Here is a 26,623-nt window from a genome sequence, read left to right as displayed (position 1 = left end):
GCAAGCCATGTGGCTAAGGTTCAGCCTCAGACACATGAGTTAATGGGCCTGTACATCGATTCATGGTATTGCAAATTGGGCTTTAGCCCTGTCGATTAAACTAATAAAGTAGAGACCCCTACTAATAAACGTTTGCCACGTAGGTGGGGGTCGAAACATCCGACAAATTTCAGGGCTTACTTGTATATCTGGTAGCGACATGCAATAGCAGAACATAGTCGATTAACCTGAAGAATTCAGATATGCACGCACAAATATTTCACGACCCTCTAAACCTGTTGCATAAGCAACCCATAACGACTGGAAGTAATTAGTTATGGTTGGAGTGGAACGTTTTATGGTGCATGCATGCATAATATAGCTTTAGCATTTTAGAAAGGAAGCATCTAAATAACAGATTTTTCTCAACTAACACGGTATTTATCATAATCAAGAACATGAGGTGTTTTGTAATGATAATCTGCCGCCATTTCACGTAAGTGATTTGCAAGATCAAACGCTATGGGATTGTAACACAAATACTCGTAGTCCTTTAAAGAATAAAGAATCAATAACATATTGAACTTTAAATTGATTTATCTTCCCTTTGTAACTGCAAAACAGAGTAAAACCGTAGGAGGGATATGTTACAGCCCAATGGTTTAACCATAAATTCCCTAGATATAGGCCCATAATTTGACCCAAGAACTACATTGTTCCTTAGATGTTTTCTACCGAGAGTTTCTTTATAGATATGTTGTGGAAGCTTTCTACAATATATCTAGGTTTATGGCATGTGGAATATCTAGCAGTTTATATATTTATAGAGTTCTAGAGATAAGAGACTCTACAGAGTCCAATAGGAACATTTGAACTTTCTCATGTCCAACAGACATGCTCATGGTAAAGCGACCTTGATTATTCTCTTACAGCTCCTTTTTAATACAAAACTATATAACAAATATAAAAAATTTCTTACTCTCACAAAACCATCATAAGAAAAACCATGGTTGAACAATGTTGATTTGTGAGATAACGTGGTTCCAGGTGCACAATTAACAATTTGAGTATATGAACTTACAATGATAGTTACTACTCACGGGTCTCTTCATTCCATCATGATATTCCCATATTGCAAGTCGTTATGACAAAATCCTATACTTTGGTTTTCCCCTGATAACTCCTTTTCCAATCTAGAAATTTCCATCTCTATGGCATCCAACTTAAATGCTTTCACTTCGTCGAGGGCAGGGGCGGCTCAAGGCAATCAGGGGCCCTAAGCAAAGTCCCAATAAAATTGTTACATCTTATAGATCGATATGATTTGTTTACGTTATTTCATATGAATGCAAACGCTTAGTTTATTTAACAAAAAATTTAGAAGATAACAATTATTGTAAAAATTGATCCAAATATTTTCTTTTTTCTTTCTTGAATAGTCGCCCCCACAAACATTTTTTTTTTATAACAAAAAATTTAGAAGATAACAATTATTGTAAAAATTGATCCTAACATTTTCTTTTTTCTTTCTTGAATAGTCTCCCCCACAAACATTTTTTTTTATAACAAAAAATTTAGAAGATAACAATTATTGTAAAAAGTGATCCTAACTTTTTTTTTTTCTTGAATAGTCTCCCCCCACAAACATTTTTTTTTTATAACAAAAAATTTAGAAGATAATAATTATTGTCAAAATTGATCATAACATTTTCTTTATTCTTTCTTGAATAGTCTCTCCACAATTTTTTTTTAATTGAATTTTATTGATAAAAAAAACAGAAATACAAAGTGAAGTAGAAATATAGGAGTGTTGTGAGGGAGATCCTCACATACAGAGGGATCTAAGATAAAACACCATAAATACATGAGGAAGAGTGGAAGAATAAAAAAATATCCTACACCTATAACATCGTAGTAGATCATGGTCAAACAACAATGTCACAAGCTTGAAATTTCAATATATTTATTTAACAAAAAATTACACAAGAGAAAGAAAGAGATTCTACACTAAATTAAACAATATAGAAAAATCAAATAAGGCAAAAGAATGATATAAATAATATTGAAGTGTTGGTTTCAATTTAATAAATTGTCATAGGGTGTTGAAGAAGTTTAATTAATTAGTTATGGATGGGTGCCTATTTATTTATTAGAGAAGGCGAAAATGCTAAGAAACGAAGGGGTTTAATGCGACTTTCTAATTTCCAATTTTCCAATGTAAAATCGTTTATCTAACCGATTAAAATAAATGAAAAACAAATAGTGACCTTTTTTTTCACAATAAATAAAATAATAATAGACTTAGGATTGTAAATAGGCTGCGGGCCCTAAGCGGCTGCTTATTTTGCTATAGGGTAGAACCGGCCCTGGTCGAGGGAACATAACCGCTTAGATGCGCACAACCAATTTCTGGAGGAAACAAGAAACAGATCATTCAACTTCAAAAATTTAATACTGACAGGAGCTTAAGCTTCAGGGGAACAAATGTGTACCTCAACTGTTCCAAAGCATTACATTTTTGATTTGGGCATGTGAAGATCACGGAACTCCCTAAGTTTGGTTGCTATCAAAGCAGATATTTCTGCGGCCACGCAAGTCGATGGTCGATAATGTCTGAAATTCCAATAGAACACATAACCGTAATGATGTCAATTTAAGAATGGCTATAAACATTCTACAATTTCCTCCTGAAAACGACTTAAAATTAGAAATCAAAATAGCATATTACCCGAGCATGTATGAATTCCTCAACATGGGCGGTTGGGAATCGTCCCAAAAAGCGAGGCCCCCTGCCCATGCTTTGACATGCTTTCAAATGTCATAATCTCACGGCGGAATAACGGTGAGGTCTCTTGGCGTTTTTATTTTTTTTTTTTTTTTTTTGAAATCCTAAGTGTTCTTTTCTTTTCCTTTTAGGTTTAGTAAGTTAATTCTTTTTTGCCCAAATCACAACTTTCAATTTCGTGGCATAAGCAATTGCTAGTGTCACTTATTTATTTCGATAATTTATTAATTTTGTTTTCGATTTTTTTACACCCAGAAGTGACACAACAAGTCAAATCACTAGTGTCACGTTCAAATAATGAGACACAAAAAATAAAATTACTTGTGTCACTTTTCCTAGAAGCAACACATCAGCTCTCATTCCATAAAAAAGTGACACATCAAAACTCTGTGTCACTTTTTTATAGTAAGTGACACGAGACAAAAAAAAATAAGTGACACAAATCATCTACAACATAAAGTATTAGACACATGCATATAACTAATAACATATATAATATGCATAACATTTTCCCATATGATTCTCATTCAAAATATAAAGAATTAGAGTTAATACAAAAGTAATGTTTTTAGTATATAACCCTATCACTGATTGTATCCCATAGAGGCATCCATAAACAAAAATATTTTGAATCCCGCCGTTCTATCCACTAACTCATCAACTCGCGGCATGGGGTAGCTGTCTTTAGGACACTCTAGGTTGACGTCTATAAATCGACACACATACGGACCTTGCCATTTTTCTTTGGTACCGCGACGACGTTAGACAACCAGTCTGTGAACTCCACCTCTCTGAATACAATCCGATCCCCTCCCTCCGCCGACCATGACTTGGGTCGTGGAACTCCCATTCCTTCATTAATTTGCTGGATACTCATGATTCTCCTTATCTTCTCTCTATGGGCATTATGACTCAGAACTTCTTCACTAAAATTAACATTGATGGTTCCAAATATCCTACCCTGAGCCGGTACTTTCTCCTCATTCGATGCACCCGCTATAAACTCTCTCATCATTCCCTTCTCTACCAACCTCTGAATCAACCATTTCAACGCATAGCAATTAATACCCTCTTGACCATGTAATTGTCCATCACCACAGTAATGATCAATGCGTCTTCACGGGGGGAATCGACAGCTTTGATATCCGCGCTTGTGAATACAATCCGATCCCCTCCCTCCGCCGACCATGACTTGGGTCGCGAAACTCCCATTCCTTCATTGATATGCTGGATACTTGCGATTCTCCTTATATCTTCTCTCTATGGGCATTATGACTCAGAACCTCTTCACTAAAAATAACATTGATGGTTCCCAATATCCTATCCTGAGCCGGTACCTACTCCTCATTCGATGCACCCGCTATAAACTCTCTCATCATTCCCTTCTCTACCAACCTCTAAATAAACCATTTCAACGCATAGCAATCATTAGTCTCGTGATTTCGGACCTGGTTATATGCACAATACGGCTTGCTCGACATCTCTATCGGTGTGCTTCGCGGTCTTTCATATCCCTGAAAATTGTTTATCAATGGCAAGATCTCACTTAGTGACCTATTCAATGGCGTCTGTTCCGATTCGCGGTATAGCTTTCTCTCCCTATTCTCCCTTCGAACTCTCTCTCTACTTCTTTCTGTCTATGATGAATATCCGTGGTACCCACCATTTCCTCTATCTGACGTATTCGTCTTTCAGTGATCCCTGCCTTTTTCTAAAGACAATATTGCCTTTCCTGACCTTCTGGAATCCTTCTGCATAGTGTCCTCATACCTTATGTATTTCTCTACCTGTGGATACAACTCGTGCAAGGTCGCGATCTCATTAGCCACGAAATGATGCACTCCCGTTCCTGGTCGCAGACCTCTTTCAAATGCTATTACCGCTGTCCTATCATCCATGTTCTCTACCTTCAACGTCTCAGCTTTGAATCGGCAGAGATAATCCCTTACTGGTTCTGCAGATCTTTGCCTAACGTTGAACAAAGTCGCGATATCCACCACTCACCTTTTCTGATGTATGAAATGGTCTATAAACGCCTACTCCAACTCCTAAAAACTATTTATGCTCCTCGACGGCAATCGGTAGTACTAGTATGACACCCCCTTTAAGGCTAGCTGGGAACATTATGCACCGCAGCCCATCATACCGAACTTCTTGCCATAGAGGCATCTATTATCGAAAATGATGAATGTGATCTGCAGGGTCTCTTTTGTCGTCATACCTTTCAAACTTTGGTTGATTGAACCACTTCGGCACCTCTGAAGCCCATATAGTATCCACCAACGGGTTACGGTTCAGACCAACCACCACCTGGCTAGCCGCTCCCACTTAGTCTTTCGCCTGTTGAAGGTTCGCCTCCCGGTCATTGTTTATCATCTCCTGAACTTGCTCCACCGTAAGGCTGGTCACCGGGTTCTCAATGAGGTCTGGGCCCTCTTCTTAATTATCAGACTCCTCACTTGCTTCCGCTCTCGCTTCCTCCTCCGTTGCTTCTCTTTGTTTTCTGAGTGTGTCATTCTCCTCTCTCAATCTCACGATCTCTTCTTGCATAAGTCAAGTCTCTTCTGACGCTGAACCTGTGGCTGTCTCCTCTGCTTGAGCTCCCCTTTCATCGCTTACTATCTATGCCTCAGGCTCCTACATTGCCACCTTTCTCGGTCTACCTACCCCTCTCTTCACTACTGTTGCCATCTTTATGTTGCTCTGATCTCTCTCTCCCCATAAACGACGCCAAATGTTGTATCTCACTTACTACTACACTCTTTTTTCTCCTCTCACTAGGTCTAGCCCTATCTTGATTATGAAAAAGCCTCCTCCTTCTCTTTCCTCTTTATACCACACTCCCCTTTCCTTCTAGCCGTCCACCTGGCACTCCATCCTGCAGTCTTATTTTCCCCATGTATAGGGTTTCCATGTCGTATTTACGAGTCTGCAATACGATCCTATACACCGCACCTCCACATCGTATGTGACTTCGGGTTCATTCCGCCACTGATCTCCCATACCCCGGATCCTACACCACAGATGTGCTTATAATGAAGGAATACGGCATAAAGAAATCTTGGGCGAAAGTATTTAGCGTAACAGCACAACCAGCACTAATGACCAAAACATATTGGGGCTTTCGATTGATATGCATTACCAAAAATGGGAAACTTCTGACGGCAATGGAACGGTAATGACAGTTTAGTGTTATGTGATCTGATAAATGGAACAAGTAGAAAACGTAAGGCACGTTGTCTTCCGAAAAAGTTTTTGGGTTCTTCTGCTTTTTATAAACACGTGGAACCTTGTGTCACTGAAAGCAGATACGTGCTTTGAACGGATACGTGGGAATAGTCGGGACAGGAGTAAACAAAGGTCCGATGTTAATTTTCCGATATAATATGTACCTATGGATTTCAAAATAAATGATTTCAGTAGTTCACCCTTATCTTGTTTTTTATAGGAATTCACCCTTATCTAGTTTAGCATAAACCATCTCACGTTTTTTATTCGATACAGTAGCAGTATAATTGGTGGATGGAGCCATGGCCAGGTGTTGAATATTCTGAGTTAGAACATTATTGAGGATCTGTTTGCCATGGCCAGGTGTTGAATATTCTGAGTTAGAACATTATTGAGGATCTGTTTGGCCACGTGAAATTCGGTATTATTCGACCATGTTTAGGGTATAGGGTGGATACTCCAAAAGTAATTACTTTAGAAACTGTTTGGTCCTTTTTTCTTTAGAGGAATTGTCTAGTACTGTTTTTCATTGTTTTTTTTTAACTCTCCCAATAGAATAAAAATTCCAAAAAAAAAAAAAAATACACACACACACACAAATCGACCAAAGAAAACCCGTATCAGTAACTTCAAAAAGAAAGACCAAACTTCAATTCAACATAATTTCATGGAATATTCAAAACGGTGGTCGATCGATCAGAATGGAGATGGTGAAGAAGAAGAAATCATAGACCGTTTATGTTTTTTTTGTTGCTTGCTCCTATTTCTGATCTCTAATTTTAATTTGGAAAGGTGAATGGAAGAATTTGTGAGAGAAAAAAATGAGTGGGTGAAGAAGAAGGTTCGATATTTTGAGTGTATAACTCAAATGAATAATAAAATGATGTTTTCTTTCTCCTATATTTCTCTCGTGTATTATGGTATCTCACCTAAACCCAAAGATCCACTATACACGTTTTTGCTGGTTTCACAATCTACCTGGTTTATACCCTACTCATTAGTTGTGGCCCCAATTCATAAAATGAACTGAACCAAACAATAAAACCTAGTATACAGGGCATTATTCCTTCTACAGGTTGGCCAATTCATGTTGCCAAACAGGGCCTTAGTGAATGTGGATGGATCCATAGTACAAAATATGTATATCGCGATAAATATCGAGATTTCATAGATGGGTATATAAATATCGCGATACTAATTTGGATAAATACTAGTACAAGTATCGACGATATTTCGACGATATGTTTTAATCACGATATTGTCAGAGATAATTGGTGCTGGTGGCGATTCAATTGGAAAGAAAGTGGAGAATTATTGCAAATCGACGAACAAAATAAAAAAAGGCTACTCCTACCTTCTCCCACGCAAGCTACTCTACCCTCTCCCACGCGAAATTTTGATGGCTATAAAAGCTCATTCTTCTCCACTCTCGGTCTCTCGCACACCTCTCAAACTCAAAGAGTCTCCTTTTATCCAATGAGTTCCATTCACTTGTTTATGTCCTTCTAGTTTAGTCTCATATTTATTTTTTCAAGTGACTATGCTATCTAGTTCCAACTGACGATTGAAAGGATCAAAACGATTTGATATCATCGAAGAGGGAATAATGCTCTCAAAGGTTTCTCGAAGAAGTCTTTGTGGACGTTTCATCCCTTGATTAGATATTTTAACACTTTTGAAAATTCAATTGCAGAGTTCAATAAGGTAAGCTTTCTTGTCCCCTCACATCCATGATTATTTGCTTCGTGTCTAACTTTCCAACTCTAAATACTGTTATTTGTTTTAGCACTCATTTAAAAGTTTATTTTATTAATAGATTAGTAAATTGAACATTCCAACTTTTGAACCATGACCAACATGTAGATATGTATCTTGTTGGCATTTTGAGTTTTTGTTGTTAACATGTTCTCTTTGTTTGAAGTTTGAACTATTACTCTATTAGTAATTTAGTCTACTACTCTGTTAGTACTACGGAGAATTGCTCAAGTGCTTTTAAGCATTTTTGTAACTGATATTGGCATATATTCTGCTAATTTGTTTTATGGCGTACACTTTTGTTATATTCTGCTTCATTGGATTTGGTTGTCAAAGCTGCTAAATGGTTGTCAGGCTCCATTGTGTATATATAATGTGGGTGTCTAGGGTAGATTTCCTTCTGTTCATTTATAAGCTAGTTATAGGCATGCTGCAGGTTATGGCGAATTCTGGAGAAAAAGTTAGACGGTCAGGAAACCAAAATGTGATGGTTTGTGAGCGAAAGTCAATTCTATCTTTAGTTAGTTAAAGCTTAGTCATTTTCCCTTATGTTAACACGTTCTCTAAGCAAACTTAAAAGCAATGACATATAAGGTGAACTGTATCTGATAGTTTATTGACAAGATTTCTTGGAAGTGCTCTAATTTCACTCAAACTCTTCTACTCCCCCTACTTTAAAATACCTTCAACCAATTAGAACTATTGAGATGTGAAAAGCTCCCCTCCCACAAATCAGAGTTTGATCCAAAATTACACATTAAAAATGAGAGTTACAAGCCTACAATTTACAAATATCTAACTAATACTCTGATAGTTGTAGCAGACTAGTAGTCTATGCTCCGTTTCTTTGTTTCTAAGCCTACTGCTACTATAGAATTCATTTGACCCTTCTTCTGCTTCATCCCATATTGGCTGCACAAGTTCACAAAATTTTATATAAATTCTAGTGGTCAATTACCAGTTACCATATTGGTATTTCAATGTTAATTTATATGTAACATGTATTTGTAAAGAAATATAGTGTTTTAAAAAATCACCCGATTAATCCCGATTAATCCCCGACCGAGTAGACCTACTCGTTACTCGCTCCTCCACCGAGTAGCAGTTTAAAAAATCGCCCGAGTAATCCCGATTAATCCCCGGCCGAGTAGACCTACTCGCTACTCGCACCTCCACCGAGTAGCAATTTAACTGCCCAGGTTGCTTCCACAGTTGTAGTACTCTTCATGGTTTAGATGAAATTATCGAATTATTTGAAGTGGGTATTGCTTAATTAATCGAATAGAAGCATAAATAATTATTGTTATAGTGAATGTATGCATTTTTGTTAACTGTTTTATTGTCCATTTTGGTGATGTTACTGGATATGGAGTATGTATGCACTTAGGCATTATCTATTTTATATATATTTCAACTTTCAACATGTTTTATATATCTTCTACCATTTCGCCGATTTCTTGAATATTCCTCAGATTTTATCCCTAAGTGCTTAATACCAAATCTTCTCCTATGCCACTAGCCACCATAGTAGTCCAGTTTCTGGTTTTGCAAGACATGGTAGTAATCTCTGTGACTTGCGACGATAATATATATAGACTAGCGGATCCGTCGGCAATTCATGTATGCTGAGATGCTTAGGAGTACACTTCGCACCAAAATAGTTGGGCATAAAAGTTTGTTCTTAAAATATGAACCGGGGATTACCATCTAATTCCAACTTGGTTACCACGTATAGATTGTTATACTTCACCAACTATCTGGTTTTCAGGAAATGGAGTCTGTCTTTGGTGAACCTCCTTCCAATAGCAATCTTAGCCCTACGAACGACATATCGGTAGTTCAAGAACCTCATTTTATCCCTCCCCAAGCAGGCGAAAATGTACAAGGCCTCACCCACATTAGCAGCAGTGGGGAAGCTCAGATGGTTGATATCTCTTCTAAGGAGTCTAGCAAGAGAGTTGCCATTGCAAGTAGCAAGGTAATTCTAGGAAAGAAGGTTTTGATTTGGTATCTGCCAACCAGATAGCCAAAGGAGATGTCCTTAGTGTAGCGAGAATTGCGGGAATTAGTGGAGCAAAGCAGATTAGCAGCCTCATCCCGCTTTGTCATAATATTAGTCTGTCTCACGTCCGTGTCGATCTGACATTGAATGAAAAGGATTTCAGTGTGGAGATAGAAAGGGAGGCTGCAACCACTGGTAAGACGGTGGTCGAAATGGAAGCAATGACGGCCTGTCACCATTCTTTGGTCTTATCGCGGTATGACATGTGCAAAACTGCTTCAAAGGATATAAGAATAATGGATGTATGCCTTGAGCACAAGACCGGGGGTAAGGGTGGTGAATGGTCCAGGATAAAGTAATATGTAGTAGAAGGCTTTATGACTTGTATTTCAACATTACTGATTTATGCAGATGAGTTACTAACTTATTAGGAGTGTGGTGGGTAATTGTTGCGCACTAGGTATGTCGTGTTTTTTTTTTTCGAGCAAATATCAATTTTTCTAGTATTTTGAGTAAGAAAGTCAAGCATTTATTAGTAAGAATAATTCAAATAACCTATTCATTGTTGGTGCAGTAGTGGAGTTTGATTTGTAGTAGTGGAGTTGGTTTCGATTCTCTTGAGGTAAAACTTCTACCCATTTCGTATACTAGTTTTATTTGTTAATTGTTGTTTTTTGCAACAACTGAAATTGTGGGTATTTGTATATGATGAAGTTCTATTGATGCGCTTGGAATCTTAATTGCAATTTACTTAGAATTGGCTAATGCATTAGAAACATTTTTGGGGTTAGTAAGAAGTTTTCTGGTTTTCCAAGGCTTGAGAAGTAGGAGCATATGAGAAGTGTATAATATAGAAATTTACCATTGCTTACCCTTTTTTTTTTTTGGCCAAAGTCGATATTGTTTTGGGATTTTTAACACTGGAAAAATTTACACTAAAAATATGAGATTAGAAGTATTCATGTTACTTATTTCAAGAAATATAGTGATGGTATTGTTGAACTATATGGTAAAGTCATTTGGTTTGTATATTAGGTAGTGTTGGGATTTATTCTTGGTTTATTTATTAAGTGTGCAGGTTATATGTTTTTTATATTTTATTTGCGCATGACTTTAAATTAATTTGAATGACTAATGTAATTTAATTTGATATTCAGATTCTATGGATAAACTGATAGTTATAGAATTTATGTCTTTCTGTTTTTTTTTTTTTTTATATTTATATATATATATATATATATATATATATATATATATATATATATATATATATATATATATATATATGAGTATTTTAGGCATAATACAGGTGGCCAAAAAGTTGAATAAACAAAGGAAACTTTGTCAAAATATTTTTAGCTCTTTTGTTTTATAAACAAGCAAGTTAGTGCTAAAAATATAATAAACAAGCAAGTTAGTGTTAAAAATATAATGCAATGGTAAAATTATCTAAATGATTTATACCGTTATTTCTAAGTACAAGGAAGATATGATTAGCATTGGTTGAGGCATGAATATTAGAATTAGATGTAGGAAAAGCGCCCAACACAGTTAAGGCAATATTGGAATATCAATAAAAGTACACATTTAGAGACATGTGTGGAACAAAAATAATTGAGAAATGCTTGAAGTGTGGAAAGGAAATTCGAGACATGTTCTGACAAATAATTGATTATGGAATTGAGAAAATAAATGTAAAAAACATAGCTCAAGAACATTATAGAGCTGCCATGCATGCACACCCTCCTGGAGAAGACTCAGACGAGGATGACAACGAGTTCGAGATAGCTCTGCAACAATCTAGAGATGAGTACCAGAGGTTCTGCGAGACGGGCTCGTGGGATAAGAGGGCTCCAACCAGAGAGAACACCAATGTTCCAAGCACAAGCTCTCGCAAAGGCAAAGGTGTTATGTCTTTCTTCTCCCGTTCGAAGAGCACTAGGCATCCCTAGCTTATTGATGTTGATTCATCGAGAAGTCCTAATGTTAATCAACCATCTGTCCACCAGATGACGCCAGCCGGTAAGTCAAAAGCTGGGGTGTTTAGAACAGCTGTGGCTAGATTTGTACTTTGAGGAAACTCGTCTCCAAATGTAGTGGCCACCAACCCGGATTACAAGCCGATGTTCAATGAGGCATGTCACGCCGGTCTTGGAGTGACCCCTCCTTCAGTGTATCAACTACTAAATTTCAAAGTTACAGAAGCTTAAGGCAGAGTGCAAATTGTATATTGACCATATGAAAATAAAATGGTCTACATATGGTGTCACTGTTATGTGTGATTCCTGGACTGGTCCAACGCGATAGTGTTTGATGAACTTCATGGTGTATTGTGATGGTCTCATGACTTTTGATTTGTTCGTTGATCTATCAAAACACAAGAAAGATCACCGCCACTTACTGAAACACATGAGACGTGTTGTTGACAAGGTTGGCAAGGAGAATGTTGTTTAGATTGTAACGGACAACGGGGCGAATTTTAAGAAAGCTGGAGAGATGCTTGCAAGAGAAAATGGTATGCTTACAAATAAGTTTTATTTTCCCATTTTAGATTCCTTTTGCAAATAGGTTTTTTGTATGAACTGTCTACTAAACTACTTCATGTACAACCGAGTATAACCTTTTCTGGACCCCATGCGTGGCTCATTCTATAAACCTTATCTTGAAAGAATTTTCTCGATCCCCATCGATGAAAGCAATCCTTGATAAGGCGAAGGATATCACGTCTTTCATTTATAATCACTCTCGAGTTGTTTCCCTTATGAGGGAAGTGTGTGATGGAGACTTAGTCCAAGCTGGTTCAACTAGATTTGCCAGTAATTACATGGCATTGAAAAGTTTGCTAAAGAAAAAGAACAAGCTCTGGTCAATGTTTACTTCCGAAGGATATCTTGAAATCAAGAATGATAATCCTACGGTCCAGATGATGATGGTCAAGGATATTATAAACGACTGAGAATTTTGACAGAATGTGAAGGGGATTGTAGCTGTATTAGAACCCATTGTGGTTTTACTGCGGAAGGTGGATAGGGATGATAAACCGACCATGTCATTTTTACACAGATGGGTAGAAATAACAATTGAGCAAGTTCGGAGGAAGATTCGCTCGCCTGAATGGATTGTTGGAATCATTAAGAGGAGGTGGAACAACCAATTGGGGCACCCATTACACAAAGCTGGTAATATTTTTGTTAACTCGAGGTTTATTTAATTGTACCATAATTGTTGTAAACTAATATGCTTGTAGCATACTACCTTAATCCTGCCGTAATTTATGGCCCTGATAGTGAAAATGTTGCATACAATGGGGAGTTCGTCTCAGCAATGCAGATAGTCATTAACCAATTGATTCTAGACCTATCAGATCAATTGGCTTGCTTAAATGAATGTAAAGCTTATTGAGAGGCTTCTGGGGTATTCTCTGCGCCAATTATTGTATATGGAAGAACCAAAGTCATGCCAAAGTTAGTTTCATTGTTAACCTACTACTTAACTTGTAACCGACCTATTTTAGTTTTAGTCCATACAAAATTATATAATATGGTCTACATTATTTGTCATTGACGCAGCTGATTGGTGGATGAATGTTGAAGACGGTTATGTCAACCACTTGAAAACGTTAGCTATACGGATCCTCTCACAAACTACCTCATCATCTGGATGTGAGAGGAATTGGAGCACGTTTGGATTCATACACTTGGCGAAACGTTGTAACTCGAGAACCGAGTCACTAGAGGATCGAGTCTTTGTCCACTACAACCTTCGACTGAAAAGCAAGCATGTCCAACTAAAGAACCAATTCGAAGAAGAGAAGAAGATCTTGGACCTCACATCATTGTACCCAGTCAATAATGACTCAGACTGTCCTATTTTTTATTGGATCGATGACAAAGAGATAACCCCTGAGGCATTATTAGATGAAAGCGGTCGTCCTAATTCATACATTGCATAGCAATCTGGTGTGCCAATAGATGGAAATTGGGAACCTGTTCTAAATCCCAATCCTGAGGATAACTTTGAAGCAGCTTAATCTCCTAATGACACTCAACTTGAGGGTGAAACATATTATGATCCTAATGCATGGAGAATGCCTAGTGATAGGGAGCACAATAATGCTTACAATGTTGTTGATGACGATAACGATAGTGATGATGATGATCATGCTCAAGTTCGTGCCAGTGGTCTTAGTCGAGGAGGTGGTGGTGGTCGTGGAGATGGTAATGGCCCGAGTCGAGTAGGTGGTGGTGGTCCTCCTGGTTTTGATGATGATCATGCTCAGGTTCATGCTAGTAGTCCAAGTCGAGGAGGGGGTGGTGGTTGTGGAGATGGTAGTGGTCCAAGTCGAGTAGGTGGTGGTGGTCCTCCTGGTTTTGATGATGATCATGCTCAGGTTCGTGTCAGTGGTCCAAGTCGAGGAGGTGGTGGTCGTCGTGGAGATGGCAGTGGTCCGAGTCGAGTAGGTGGTGGTGCTCCTCCAGGTTTTGATGGTAATGATGGGGTTTAGTCACAACAACGTAGAGTTTCCATTGGTGGTGGTGTTGGGTCATAACGGGTGACAACACCAAGGTCACAGCAATCAAGGGGTAGGTCCTCAATACAGTAGTCAAGGGGTGGGTCCTCAATGCAGCAGTCAAGGGGTGGATCCTCACAATAATCAAGGGGTGGGTCCTCACAGCGCCAACCAAGTGGTAGGGGTGGATGCACTTTTGTTGGGTCTCAACAAGCGACTGGTGGTTCCTCACAGTGTCGTGATAATAGAGGAGTATAATTGAAGAGGATGGGTTTGACCATACAACTCAAAACTCTAACCATGGTGCTTCCGCCCAACGAGAATCTCGTCAAAGAAAAGGTCGACAAAGGAGAGCAGATCCTACACAGAGCACGGACTCCAGCAATTATTTTTATGGGCAAGGGTCGTCTACTGGGGTCGAGATGTCTGTGGACTCGTTGGCGGGCCAATTTGGAGGATTGTTTTCTTACGATCAGCCTTATGGATATTTTTCTATTGGTTCAAATATGGTTGAATATTCTATAGACTCTTCATATGCGAATCCTCTAGAAGAATATCCATGCTCTAAATATTATGGAAATTGGAATGATCCTCAAGCATACTCTATTGCTTCCACCTATGCTACTCTTTCGAAACAATATGCGTCCCCTCAGTCTTATGGAGATTGGAATGCTCCATCTCGTAAGTATTCTACTGAATCTAGCTACATTTGTGCTACCTTCAGAACAATATGTACCTCCTCATCATTCTTATGGAGGATGGAATGAAAGGGACCAAAGTATGGAAGATGTTCAGCCATTCTCGGACCATAGTGTGGACATGCCCCCACCTGCATGGGGAACTGTATGGGAACCTCCAAGTCGACCCATTGTTGAGGAAACTGGGTATCCGATTATTGGTTACCTTCAATTGTGTGGCAAGAACTTGGATCAGTCAACGTACGACTTGTACGTGGAAAACTTTAAGAATTCGTTCGGCCAAACCCTCACTTGGAACCAGTATTGTAATGATTTTCTTTTTGAATATGCATTATATGGTGTCAAAGACATTCAAGAAGGTCGCAAATCATTCTAGCAGTAGTTTTCTTTGTAATGGTTTGGAGTGTCAACCTCTGTTAGTTTGGAATAATGTTAAAGTATTTTTGTATTGGATGTCGGTTTTTATCATGTTTAATGGTTTGGAGTGTCAGCCTCTCTGTTGGTTTTGAATAAAGTGAGTGTCTTTGTATTGGTTCTTGGTTTTTTTTATCATGTTAGGGTTTTTGTTTTAATGGTTTAATTAATAAAGATTTGTTTTTATTCAATTGCCATTTTAATACGTACATAAATTGACTTCTAATTATTGTATTCTTGAATTTGTTAACAAACAGCAATGGATCATTCCCAACTCGTCCTTGATAATGGTTTCATGGAAATCAACATGAGTTTGAATAGTTTACATTCTGAAACAAATGTGTTAAAGGTATAGATCGCGGTGTTATTCACAACTATAAAGATAAATACATCAAATAATGGTAATGTTTTACGAAATGAAGGAAACAATATCTTACAATGTATTAAGAATACTATAGAGGAAATATGCGTTAACACTGACATTGTGGAAGATAAAGTAAAAGACATTCAACAAAGGCTAGCAATCCATAATGAAGGCACAAACTCAAGCTCTTCCACATGTGGCTCAAACTCTTCCACATGTGAGTACAGAATGTCACCAGAGTAGTAATTTGTTGTATCTCAGCTCATGTATTGTAATTTCATTTTGTGTAACTTTCATTTATTTTATTTCATGTATTTTGTTATGGAAGTGGATATGTAATGTTATTTAATGTGTTTGTTGAATATCTTGGAAGTGGATATGTTAGATATATATATGGCTCAAACTCTTCCACAAGAATGGATCAGCTCATGTATTGTAATTTCATTTTGTGTAACTTTCATTTATTTTATTTCATGTATTTTGTTATGGTAATGTGTTTGTTGAATATCTTGGAAGTGGATATGTTATATATATATATGTGTGTGTGTGTGTGTGTGTGTGTGTGTGTGTGTGTTTTGTTGTTAAAGTGGAGTAATGGAGCATATATATACATATCTTGGAAATGTTGAATCAATGAGAATTGTATTATTTTGATTTTCAGGTTATAAGAGGATTTACGTGTTTTAAATGTCGAAAATACAAAGAAGACTGCCGGATTTTATAAAAAAAAATGATGATTTATCATTGATTTTAATTAATTAAAATTGAACGTAGTCCTATTAACGCCTTGTAATATTTCTTAAATCATGAGGTGTTACAACCATTGTAGTAATTTGTGTGACTTTTTAAATATTTGAAATTTCAAATATGACTTTATAACGACATATAACCATCCTAAATATGTACAAATAAATTAGTTAGTGTTTTTGAGCATTAGAGAGTAGTTCATATTAAAAGTATGACCACATTCAAAGTAAATATAGATGATTTTGTGGATATTTTTTGTGATATTTGTTGATATATCACGATATATTCACGATATTTGCAGTTAGCAATACCCACACAGAATCGGGCGATATTTTGCGATATTTGTCGATATATCCATGATATTTGCAGATGCCCCAATGTAATAAATCCCCACATAGGGGGATATATCCCCGATACATATCCATAAATCAGAGGTCGATATTTTGCCATATCCTGATATTTTGTACTATGGATGGATCTGCCATGGCTATTTTCCATTTTGTTTGGAAAATAAACTTTATTATTTGTTCTTTTCGACTAAAGAAAATGTTTTAATTGTAAGAAATGGGTATTGGTATTCAATTCATATGTTCCACCCTTCACTTATTAATTGCACGCTATTTGGTCAATTTTACAATAGACCCTCTAACCATAGTTCGTGATTTCAAAAGGAGTCTCATAATCTGATGGGGAACAAGAGAGTAGATTAGAATAAAGGATATGGAAATCCTTGATAGAAGACAAGAACGAAGGAGATTGAAGAGTTTATTAGATGAACAAGAAATTAAGTTTGAAGAAGATAAAGCATAATTGGAGAATGATAATATTAGGTTTTGAGATCATTAATAATTGAATTTCTGAAACAACTAACATTGACCTCCTTATATAGATCGTCCAAACTTGATAACCAAGAAACCTAGACTTCTAAATCTAATTAAATTCAATAAAAAAAAAAACTACTAAATCAACTTTCTAATTCTATTATAGAAATATCCAAATATCCTAAAAATTGACATTTTCATCCTACATAATTTTCTCATTCTTTCAAACAACTCGATCTCGAGTTGATAATAAGAAGAACTATCTCTACTTGCTAAAAAAAACAAATGTTCCACGATGATCTTTCTAACGTTTCTTTCTACTTATTGGATGACATTTTCTTAGTCTTCTCCTGCTAGATATTTCGGTTTTTGAAGAAAACAAAATAGTGATGTAAGGGTTGAAAATTTCAAATTTCAAATTTTGCTTGAAATATTTTGGAATTTTAGTTTTTAGAGCAGTCAAAATTCCAAAATCCTAAACTATGCTCCAAAGTTCAAACCCAATAATTTTGGGTATGGGTCAAGGTATAACATACTAGCCTAGAGGGTCAAAGTGTTAAATTAGAAAACTACATAGTGGCATTATTCAATTTTTTCTCATAGGTTTTTTAGACTTGAGTATGGTTCCTGTATAATCGAGCACATGGGTGTAATCTCTATAACTGTTATAAATTCGATGTCAACAGTCCTGTTTAACAATCCAGTTGACTCTGTCAGTTTGCGCGCTTTGTTATATCTTTCTTTGCTTTAGTTACTCTCTTAATTATTTTCTCTTTTTAACTTTCATTTCTAAGAATCTATAACAAAAAAAAATATGAAAATTTAATATATTAGTAAAATAAACAACAACAACAACAACCACAAACCTTCGTCTTCTACCTTAGGGCCATGTATTTTTTTATCAAACGGAAAGACGGAAAGGCTTATCCGTTCTGTCTTCATTCAGCCTCTAACCAATTTCAATGTAACTTAACTTAAAATCATTCATGTTAATTAGAGATTTGTAGTTTTCTTAATTATTTATCTTGGGGTTAACAAATTCAATAAATGTAGCACTAGTATACGCTTTAATGATAGCAAGTAGTAACACACCTGTAGTGGCATGATACCGTCTTGAAATAGCATGGGGATTTGGGCCGGACTTAGCGTAACCCTCTGGGGCCGCTACCGCACACAGATTGGGATGGCAAGCGCGTGGTGGTCTACGGAAACCCACATGGATGGAGGGAGTGGACGAGGGAGATGAAAAGCAGTGGAGGGTTGAGATGAAACGTGGTCTGATGGTAAGGAAACCACACATGGGGGAGTGGACGGGGAGATGAAAAGGCAGTGGAGGGTTGAGATGAAAGGAGAGGGGATATAAAAGAGAAGAGAAGAGAAGAAAGAAGAGAGGAGGAAGAAAAAAGAAAAAGAAGAGGAGAGGAGGAGGCGGCCAAGAGTGAGAAAGAGAGAGTCTCGTGAGGAGAGTGGAAGATAGCAGTTTGTAATCCGTAGTCTAAAGAAGAGTTTGCCATTACTATTTTGTGTTGTAACATTTGGCTGGCCGGCCGTGGGGAAAGACAAGATAGAAATGGCACCAAGAAAGCGCGGGTGGGTAGGCCCGAAAAGAAAGAGAGGCCGGAGCAAAAAGGGAATGAGGGAAGTGGGAAGAAGGAGAGGGAAGGGAGGAGGAAGCGGCTCATGCGAGAAGAAATTGGGAGGTGAGAGAGGAAAATGAGGAGAGGAGGGAGAAAAAAGAGAGAAGGGAGGAAGAATCCGGGGATGATGTAAGAGGAAGCGGAGAGAAAAAGGCGGAGGGGGAGGAGCAAGGACCGACCTTGGTGGACAATCCGGTGACGGATTAACAATGGAAGCGAGTCCAACAAATGATTAACAAAGCGAGAGGCTTAATCTTCACCAGACAAAGGGCCCAAACGCGCGCCAATCCAGTGGTGGCAGGTTTGAATCGCGAACCCCGGGCGGGCTGATATGGACGTCCGAGGTACCAAAACGCTTCAACCAGCCGAGGTTCGAGAGGTATGGCGCAAGACGGGACCCGGCAGATCACATCCATCACTTCAGACGGCCAGATGCCTCCGGCAAAGAGGCGAGGTATGATGGTGCGGTGCATGATGTTCCGGCTAGCCTTAAGGGTGGGGCCTCCGATTGGTACTATCGATTACCCTCAAAGAGCATAACGAATTTCCAAGAGCTAGAACAGGCATTTGTGGACCATTTTATACATCAGAAGAGGAGGGTGGTAGACATCGCGGCCCTATTCAATGTTAGACAAAGATCTCTGAGTCGGTCGGAGAAGTATCGGTGGTCGCTTTTAAGGCGACCTTAAAGGTGGAGAATCCGGACGAGAACGGCGGTAATAGCGTTTGAAAGAGGGCTGCGACCCGGAACAGCGGTCCATCAGTCGGTGGCTAAGAACGAGATTGCGAACTTGCACGAATTATACCCGCGGGTAGAAAAGTACATCAGGTATGAAGATACCATGCAGAAGGAATCGAAGAGGGAGGCAAAGACAAGATATCGGCAGTGGAGAAAGAGAGGGAACGCGGTAAGACTGGGGGAAAAGACCGGGGCAAAGAGAGATACCGCGGACAATCGTCGAGGCCGGAAAGAGGGAGGGAAATAGTTCGAAGAGAACAGAGGGAGAGGAAGCCATACCACGACCGAGACCGGCCCCATTGACGAAGACCGCTGCCGGAGTGAGATATTGCCGTTGATAAAAAATGTGCAAGGATATGAAGGGCGCGAACCATTAAAATTTGAAATGCCTAACAAGCCATCCGCGACTATCACGGTCGCGCAATCCGCGAGACCAACGATTGTTATGCCTTAAAGTGGTTAGTCCAGATTGGTGGAGAAGGGATCGAGGGAATTTGTGGGTGAACCTCAAAATAGGGAGCGGAAGCGCGGGGCGAATAACGGGAACTATAAATGTTATTTTCAGCGGGAAGCGCCGAGCCATAATGCCCACCGAGACAAGGTCGGAAAAGGACCGCTGAAAGTATCCAGCAGTCAACGAAGTCACACCGAGGACAGAGATCGAGAGGAGACAATGGAAGAGACAATTACATTCTCAAAGGCGGACCTCGAAAGCCGTGGACACACCGCGATGAGGATCGTTGGTCATTACAAATAGCGATGGGTAATTATGTGGTCAAAAGGGTTACGGTAGGCGTGGCGGGCGTGGATTTTCTTGTTCAAGGGGCTCTAGAGGAGATGGGAATCGACGGGGGCAACCGGAGACCTCCGCGGACAAACTTGTGCGGGTTCAATGGGAGGCGCCACCGAGCCCATGGGGAACTCTTCTTTGCCAAGAACAGCGGGACCCGATGGCGGTGTTCTCAAGGTTTATGGTGGTCGATTCCGGCTCGGTGCATAACGCAATCCACGGGAAGGAGATGGATACATGAGATGAGGCAGTGGTCGGCGTACTATCAAGTTATTCGATTCCTACCCCAGCCGGTACATATGAGGTCCACGGAGATCAGGTGGCATCCAAAAATAGTCACCGAATACAATCAAAAGGATGTCCCGCGGACGGAGGATAGGCGGCGAGCTCGGGGAAGAGGGCAGCGCCAGAGCAATTAATGCAGGGGCCGTGGAAAGGGGAGCAAGCCGCGGTGACCCCAAAAACTTTGATGAGATAGAGCGGTAAACACCGGGCAGGGGAGGAAGAGAAGTTCACGTCGATAGGGTCGAAGTTTAAGCCGTAGGAATGGAGGGAGAACCGATACAATGCTTGATGAGAAACAAAGACGTCTTTGCGTGGGGATAGAGGATATCACCGGGTTTAGATCCGAGTTCGGCTTGTCATCGTCCGCACACGAGGGAGGACGAAGCCGGTACCGAGACGAAAATGAGGGTGTGAGGCCCAAATACGCGGAAGGAACTGGAGAAGAGGTTGTCGAGGTTAAAGAATGCGGGGAATTATAAGGGATGTGGAATTCACCGGTTTGGTCATCCAACATTGTCGCGGGTCCCAAAGAAGAATGGCAAAGGTCGGGGATGTGTGTTGACTTCACGGCGTGAATTTGGAGTGCCCAAAGGGACAGTTATCCGATGCCGCGAGTTGACGAAGTTGGTAGACGGAGACGGCGGGGGTTGGCGTGTTCTCATTTATGGGCGCGATCGATGGGGTACAACCAGGTGGTGATGTATGGCCCGGACCAGGAGAAGACCTCTCCTTTGTAGTGGAAGGAGGCACCTACGCTACGAGAATGCCGTTTGGGTTGAAAAATCACGGGCCACGCCCGCGTTCGGGCTGGAGAAGATGTTCGAGGGCAAAATTCGCAAAGGCATTGAGGTGTACATCGATGATATGGTGGAAAAGAGCATGACGGAGCAGGAACATTTGGAGGGTTGGAGGAGACTTTCGAATCACTGCGGACCCACAATTTGAAGCTCAACCCCGAAGTGTACATTTGGAGTGACCACGGGGAAATTTCTAGGGTATATTGTGACGCGGGCGAGGGATGAGGCAAACCCGAGCAGATTAGGTCATTGGTAGAGATGCCCTCGCCGATGACGAAAGAAAAGGAGGTGCGCGGTTGGTTTGGAAGGGTTGCGGCTCTCTCAATAGATTCATATCGGTCGCCCGACAAATGCACGGTCGGCGTATCGATTGTTGAGGAACTCCGCGGATTTTCATGGATGGCGAGTGTGAGCGAGGCATTCCGGGGGCTCAAAAGATATTTGGGGAGATCCCCTTGTTGTCGCGGACGGAAGAGGGAGAGAAATTGTATCCAGGGATCTAGGGTCACGCACGAATATTTCGATCCTCGCTCGAGTAGTGGATAAGATAGAAAGACCGGTGTACTTTTGAGCAAGACGATGTTGGATGCGAAACCCGGTATAGTCGCGTGGAGAGAAGCACTGCGCCTTGATATTTTCGCCCGAAACTAAAGCCCTACTCGGCACACTTTCGGTGATCGTGGTTAACTTGCCCCTTAAGCGAAGCCTCGAGGGCGAGAAATCCGGAGAATGTTGAACGGGCCGATGATCGCCGAAGTGCATATGAGATCCAAAGATCGGGGTTAGGACACCGGAGCTTCTTCAGCCCTCGCCGAAGTTCTTGGCGGAGTTCCCCGCAAAGGACCCTACTGGGGAGGATATGGTGTTGGAAAACGAAGGAGCAAAGGAACCCGATAGCGGACCCATGGGGACGAAGGTAACGGTTGGAGAGTGTTCTTAAGCCGACGGTCACCCACGATGCAAAAGCGGAATAGGAGTAGTATTGGTTACGCCGGACAATAACAAAGCTAGAGCTGACGATGAGATTGGGGTTCGCGGCATCCAATAACTTGGCAGTATATGAGGCGTAATCGTAGGCATGGGAATGGCGAGAGGGCTTGGGGGTGAAGGAACTCATTGCGGTATTCCGATTCTAATTTGGTGGTGTGTCGTTTAATGCATGGATTCAGCGCACGGTATCCCCCGGATGGCGAGATACTTGGAGGTCCTCCGGGGTAGAGCCGCCGGTTCGCGGAGATTCGGGTTTGTACATTTGAACCGTGGAGAGAACCGTCACGCCGATGCCCCCGCATATGTGGCCGCAGCCATGCGGGATCCGGAAGCGAAGGACTATAGAGGTGAGAAGATCGACAGACTCGCCATGCAGAGGAACCAATGGGAGTAATGAGTACCGCTGGAGAGCGGCGACGAGGGTGGATGTTGCCCATCAAGCGGTTTTTGCGAGGAAGGAGAATGTTGATCCTGGGGAGACGGAAGGTTGGAACGACGCTCGGAGATACACCTTAGTGGGGAGAGTTATATCGGAGGAATTTCAAGGGACCTTTGTTGAAATGCTTGGGCGGGACCTCGCCTCGGGGAGGTGCTCGAGCCGAAGTTACACGAAGGGGATTGCGGGAGCCACTGGCAGGCAGACGACAAGATAACCGCTTATCGACGACGAGGTTACTTCTGGCCTCACATGAAGAGAGACGCTGTGGAATTCTCCAAAAAATGCGAGAAGTGTCAGAGATTTTCTCAGTTGATATGGGCCCCAGCAGAGCCGCGACCACAGTGTGTCTAGCCCATGGCCATTCGCGATGTGGGCCCTCGACATAGTGGGACCACGCCCATGGCCAGCGGTAAGAGGAGGTTCTTATTGGTCGCGGCCGATTACTTTACAAAGTGGATTGAAGCCCCTTGGTGGCAAGAGTTAAAGAGGTGCATGTGATCAAGTTTTGTGGGGAAAACATCATTTGCCGTTTTGGGTTGCCTCTATGCTATAATCGCTGGATAATGGAACCCGATTCACCTGGTTCAAAGGTTAGGGGTTTCTCGCAAACGTATCACATCAAAGCAGGGGATTCTCAGCCCCATACAACCCCGGCTGAAATGGCCATGCGGAGTCCTCTAACAAAACCATACTCAACAATCTCAAGAGGAAACCGGAGGGCGTGAAAGGGTCCCGGGCCAACGAACTAAGTCGGGTGCTTTGGGCCTATCGGACGACCCAACCTAACATCCACCCGATGAGACCCTTCGCGATGGCATATGGAGTAGAGGCCGCGGATACCAACCGAGATGGTGGCGGCGACCACTAGGACCGCGGTACCGGGAGGATAAGTCAAACCGGGGCATTTTGGCGCAGACTTGAACTGGCAGAGGAAAGGAGAGACACAACGCGCATCGATTGGAGGAATATCACCGCCGCCTGCAGAGGCAGTACGGCAAAAAGCAGAGAGTGAGGAGATTCGCGGTGGGAGACAAGGTGCTTCGGAGAGTGACTCCCAGCACCAAAAAAGCCAGTGAGGGGAAGTTGGGCCCGACGTGGGAGGGGCCCTACGTGGTGGTCGGGGTAGGGGGAACCGGCACCTACAAGTTACAAACTTTGGAGGAACCGGTGGATAAGCCGTGGAATGTAAGGTTGTTGAAAATATTTCACGAAAGTGAATGTAACGAGAGACGAAAACTGCATGAGCTATTTGTACATATATAAAACCATAGCACTTTTGAGGTGAACTATTATTGTTTGAGTCTTCATTACCCTTAGAGTGAAGGGAAGGGGGATGAGCCCCCCAAGGGCGAGAGAGGTCCAAACCTTAGAGGGGCAAAAGGAGTTGCCCCAGGTGGTAAAAGTCTCGAGGGTCGGGTGAGAGGAGTCACCGCTGAACCCACGGGAGATTAGGGCGCCGAAGCAAAGAGGCTTCCGCGATGCCGCCGCGAGTGTCTGCCCGAGGTAGAGAGTGCCGCGGAGCTCCAATCGGGGCATGGGGCAGGCAAATCAAACATCCCCAACCAACGGGGAGGGATGCGATAACGGAGGCCAGTTTTTACAAGGGCAAATACACACACAGATAGCAGAAAATACAAGGAACGGAAACAATCTGATAGAAAGGAGCAAAAACATAGTATGTACATCCCTACTGGTGGGAACGAAAATACAGTAACAAGTAGCGGAAAGAGTATGACAACACATAGCATCAAGAGACGCCTAGCCAGGGCACAAACAGGCTATATTCAAGGAACAGTACTTTCAAGAATCACCGAATCGGCGGCTTCTTCTATGATTAGGTCCGCAGCCGTGTCTATAGCCTCGGCTACCCGTTCGTGGCCCCCCTCCCTTCGGCCGAAGTCCCGCGACCGCGCACAACGCCCTCAGATAGCGGAGCCGCGGTGGGAGCTTCCGGAAGAAGGCGGCCTTCTTTGGCGAGGCGGCCAATCTCCTCCTTGACCTTCTTGGCCACCCCTCTTCGGCTGGGGCCGGTAGATATCCGGAGCTCGTCCATGTCGGCCTCATCTTGCGCGATGGATTGCTGCAAAGAGCTTCCCCGGTGCTTCCGAAAGGGAGTCGAGCGGCAAAGATGCTTTTCTTGGAGAGACTCGCTACTGGAGGAGGCGCCGCGTTCATATATGCGGATGGGGCCTCTGCGGTCGGCTTCGTCTTGGGCCCCGACCTTGTCTAGGTCCGCGGCCGAAGTTCTTCTTCGCTAGGAGGGCCACCTCCTTATCAGTTCATCGATCCGGGCCCCGCACCAAATAGGCCGCGGATCATGAAGGATATATCCAAACTCATCCAAGAAGATAGCAAAAGTCAACACTCAAAAAGAGAGAGAAGAAGGAGGTCAAATGTAAAGAAACTAGTACCTTCTCCCACCGCGTAGAAAGGAAGTCCGGTGGGACTCAAAGGAGCCACCTTCGGCGATGCCATATCTGGCCGGGAGGTGAGACCCATAGAACGGGGAAGAAGCCATCGCCGGGTTCTTCAAAGCGTAATCCTTGGCCGGTCGGGGAGCGGTTCCGGAGCTTGAAGGAGGGGCAAAATAGAGGAATGGGCTCGTCGGCCTCGCGGTCGGTCGCGGGGACGCCACCTCCTTCCCGGACGTTGTTCCACTTGAGAAGGCGCTGTAGGTGGGTCGCGCCTTAGATGGAGGGCCTTCCGAGTCGGATGGCCGTGGACGTTTGGAGGCGGGGAGGGAGGTGGGGAACAATGGTGGATTGGGGGCGGCGACCACGCCCTCATCCGAAGTCGCTATCAAAGAGTTTCGCGTTTGTTAGCGCCTTCATGCTTGAAGGGGAGAAGAGGTGGAAGAGGAATGGGATGGGGAGTATTGGTCTTCCCAAGTCTTCGTGGAGCGTACAGAGGGGCCGCGGAGCTATGAGCGTAACGGGCGAAAGAGGTGGGGTCGCGGTGTGAAGCGGGCGGGCGCCGGGGTTTTTTTCCGGGGGGAAGTGACGCGGGGCTTTCTTTCTTTTAGGGGGAGGGGACGGAAGAAGGGGGCTTATATTTGCCTATGGATGCCATCGGGATCGAGAGTAGGGGGTAGCGGTGGGGTGGTGGTCAATGCCGAAAGTATCACGGATCGAGCGCTTCAAATCACTTAATCTTCCGGAATGTTGTGGAAAAGATGTTGTCGTAGGTCGCGATATCGAAGTCGGGCCGCCAACCTGAAAAGACAAAACAACAAGTTGGATTATTGCCGAAAGACATAGTTCAATGGGGATAGATAAAGAGCGGGACTCACCATCGGGGAGGAAAGCCGTGGACGGAGGTTCAACTCAGTGGAAGATCCAAGGAGAGGAATTTCCGGATATATAGAGAGGGTAATGGTGCCACAATTTGTCGGAGGAAGTGATGCGAAGGATAAAGTGCTGTTTTTGCATGGAGGCGAATGAGTGATAGCCCACACCGACTTCCTTTGGTACTCTTCTTGAGGTAGAAGTGGGCGCCATGTCGCGAACCGTTATCCGAGGTACTTCCGAAGCGGTTGTAGTGGTTCGCGCATACATGACCCTCCGTGGTTGCCAATACCTTGGCATGGGGGATGTTAAAATGATTGCACACCTCGACATCAAGACGAAAGTGAGAGGCAATCGAA

General features: G+C 42.0%; 2 pseudogenes; one reads left to right on the top strand and one right to left on the bottom strand.

Annotated features, from left to right (window-relative positions):
• Window positions 1-222: 222 nt before the first annotated feature.
• On the bottom strand, window positions 223-5,678 carry LOC147485929 (putative choline kinase 2; annotated as a pseudogene).
• Window positions 5,679-5,931: 253 nt separating this feature from the next.
• Window positions 5,932-10,108, top strand: LOC147485928 (cyclic pyranopterin monophosphate synthase pseudogene; annotated as a pseudogene).
• The last annotated feature ends 16,515 nt before the right edge of the window (window positions 10,109-26,623 follow it).

The sequence above is a fragment of the Coptis chinensis genome, chromosome 7 (genome assembly GCF_015680905.1).
Source record: "Coptis chinensis isolate HL-2020 chromosome 7, ASM1568090v1, whole genome shotgun sequence".
NCBI lineage: Eukaryota > Viridiplantae > Streptophyta > Magnoliopsida > Ranunculales > Ranunculaceae > Coptis > Coptis chinensis.
Note: the sequence above shows the minus strand (reverse complement) of the source record. Positions and strands in the feature narration are given on the sequence as shown.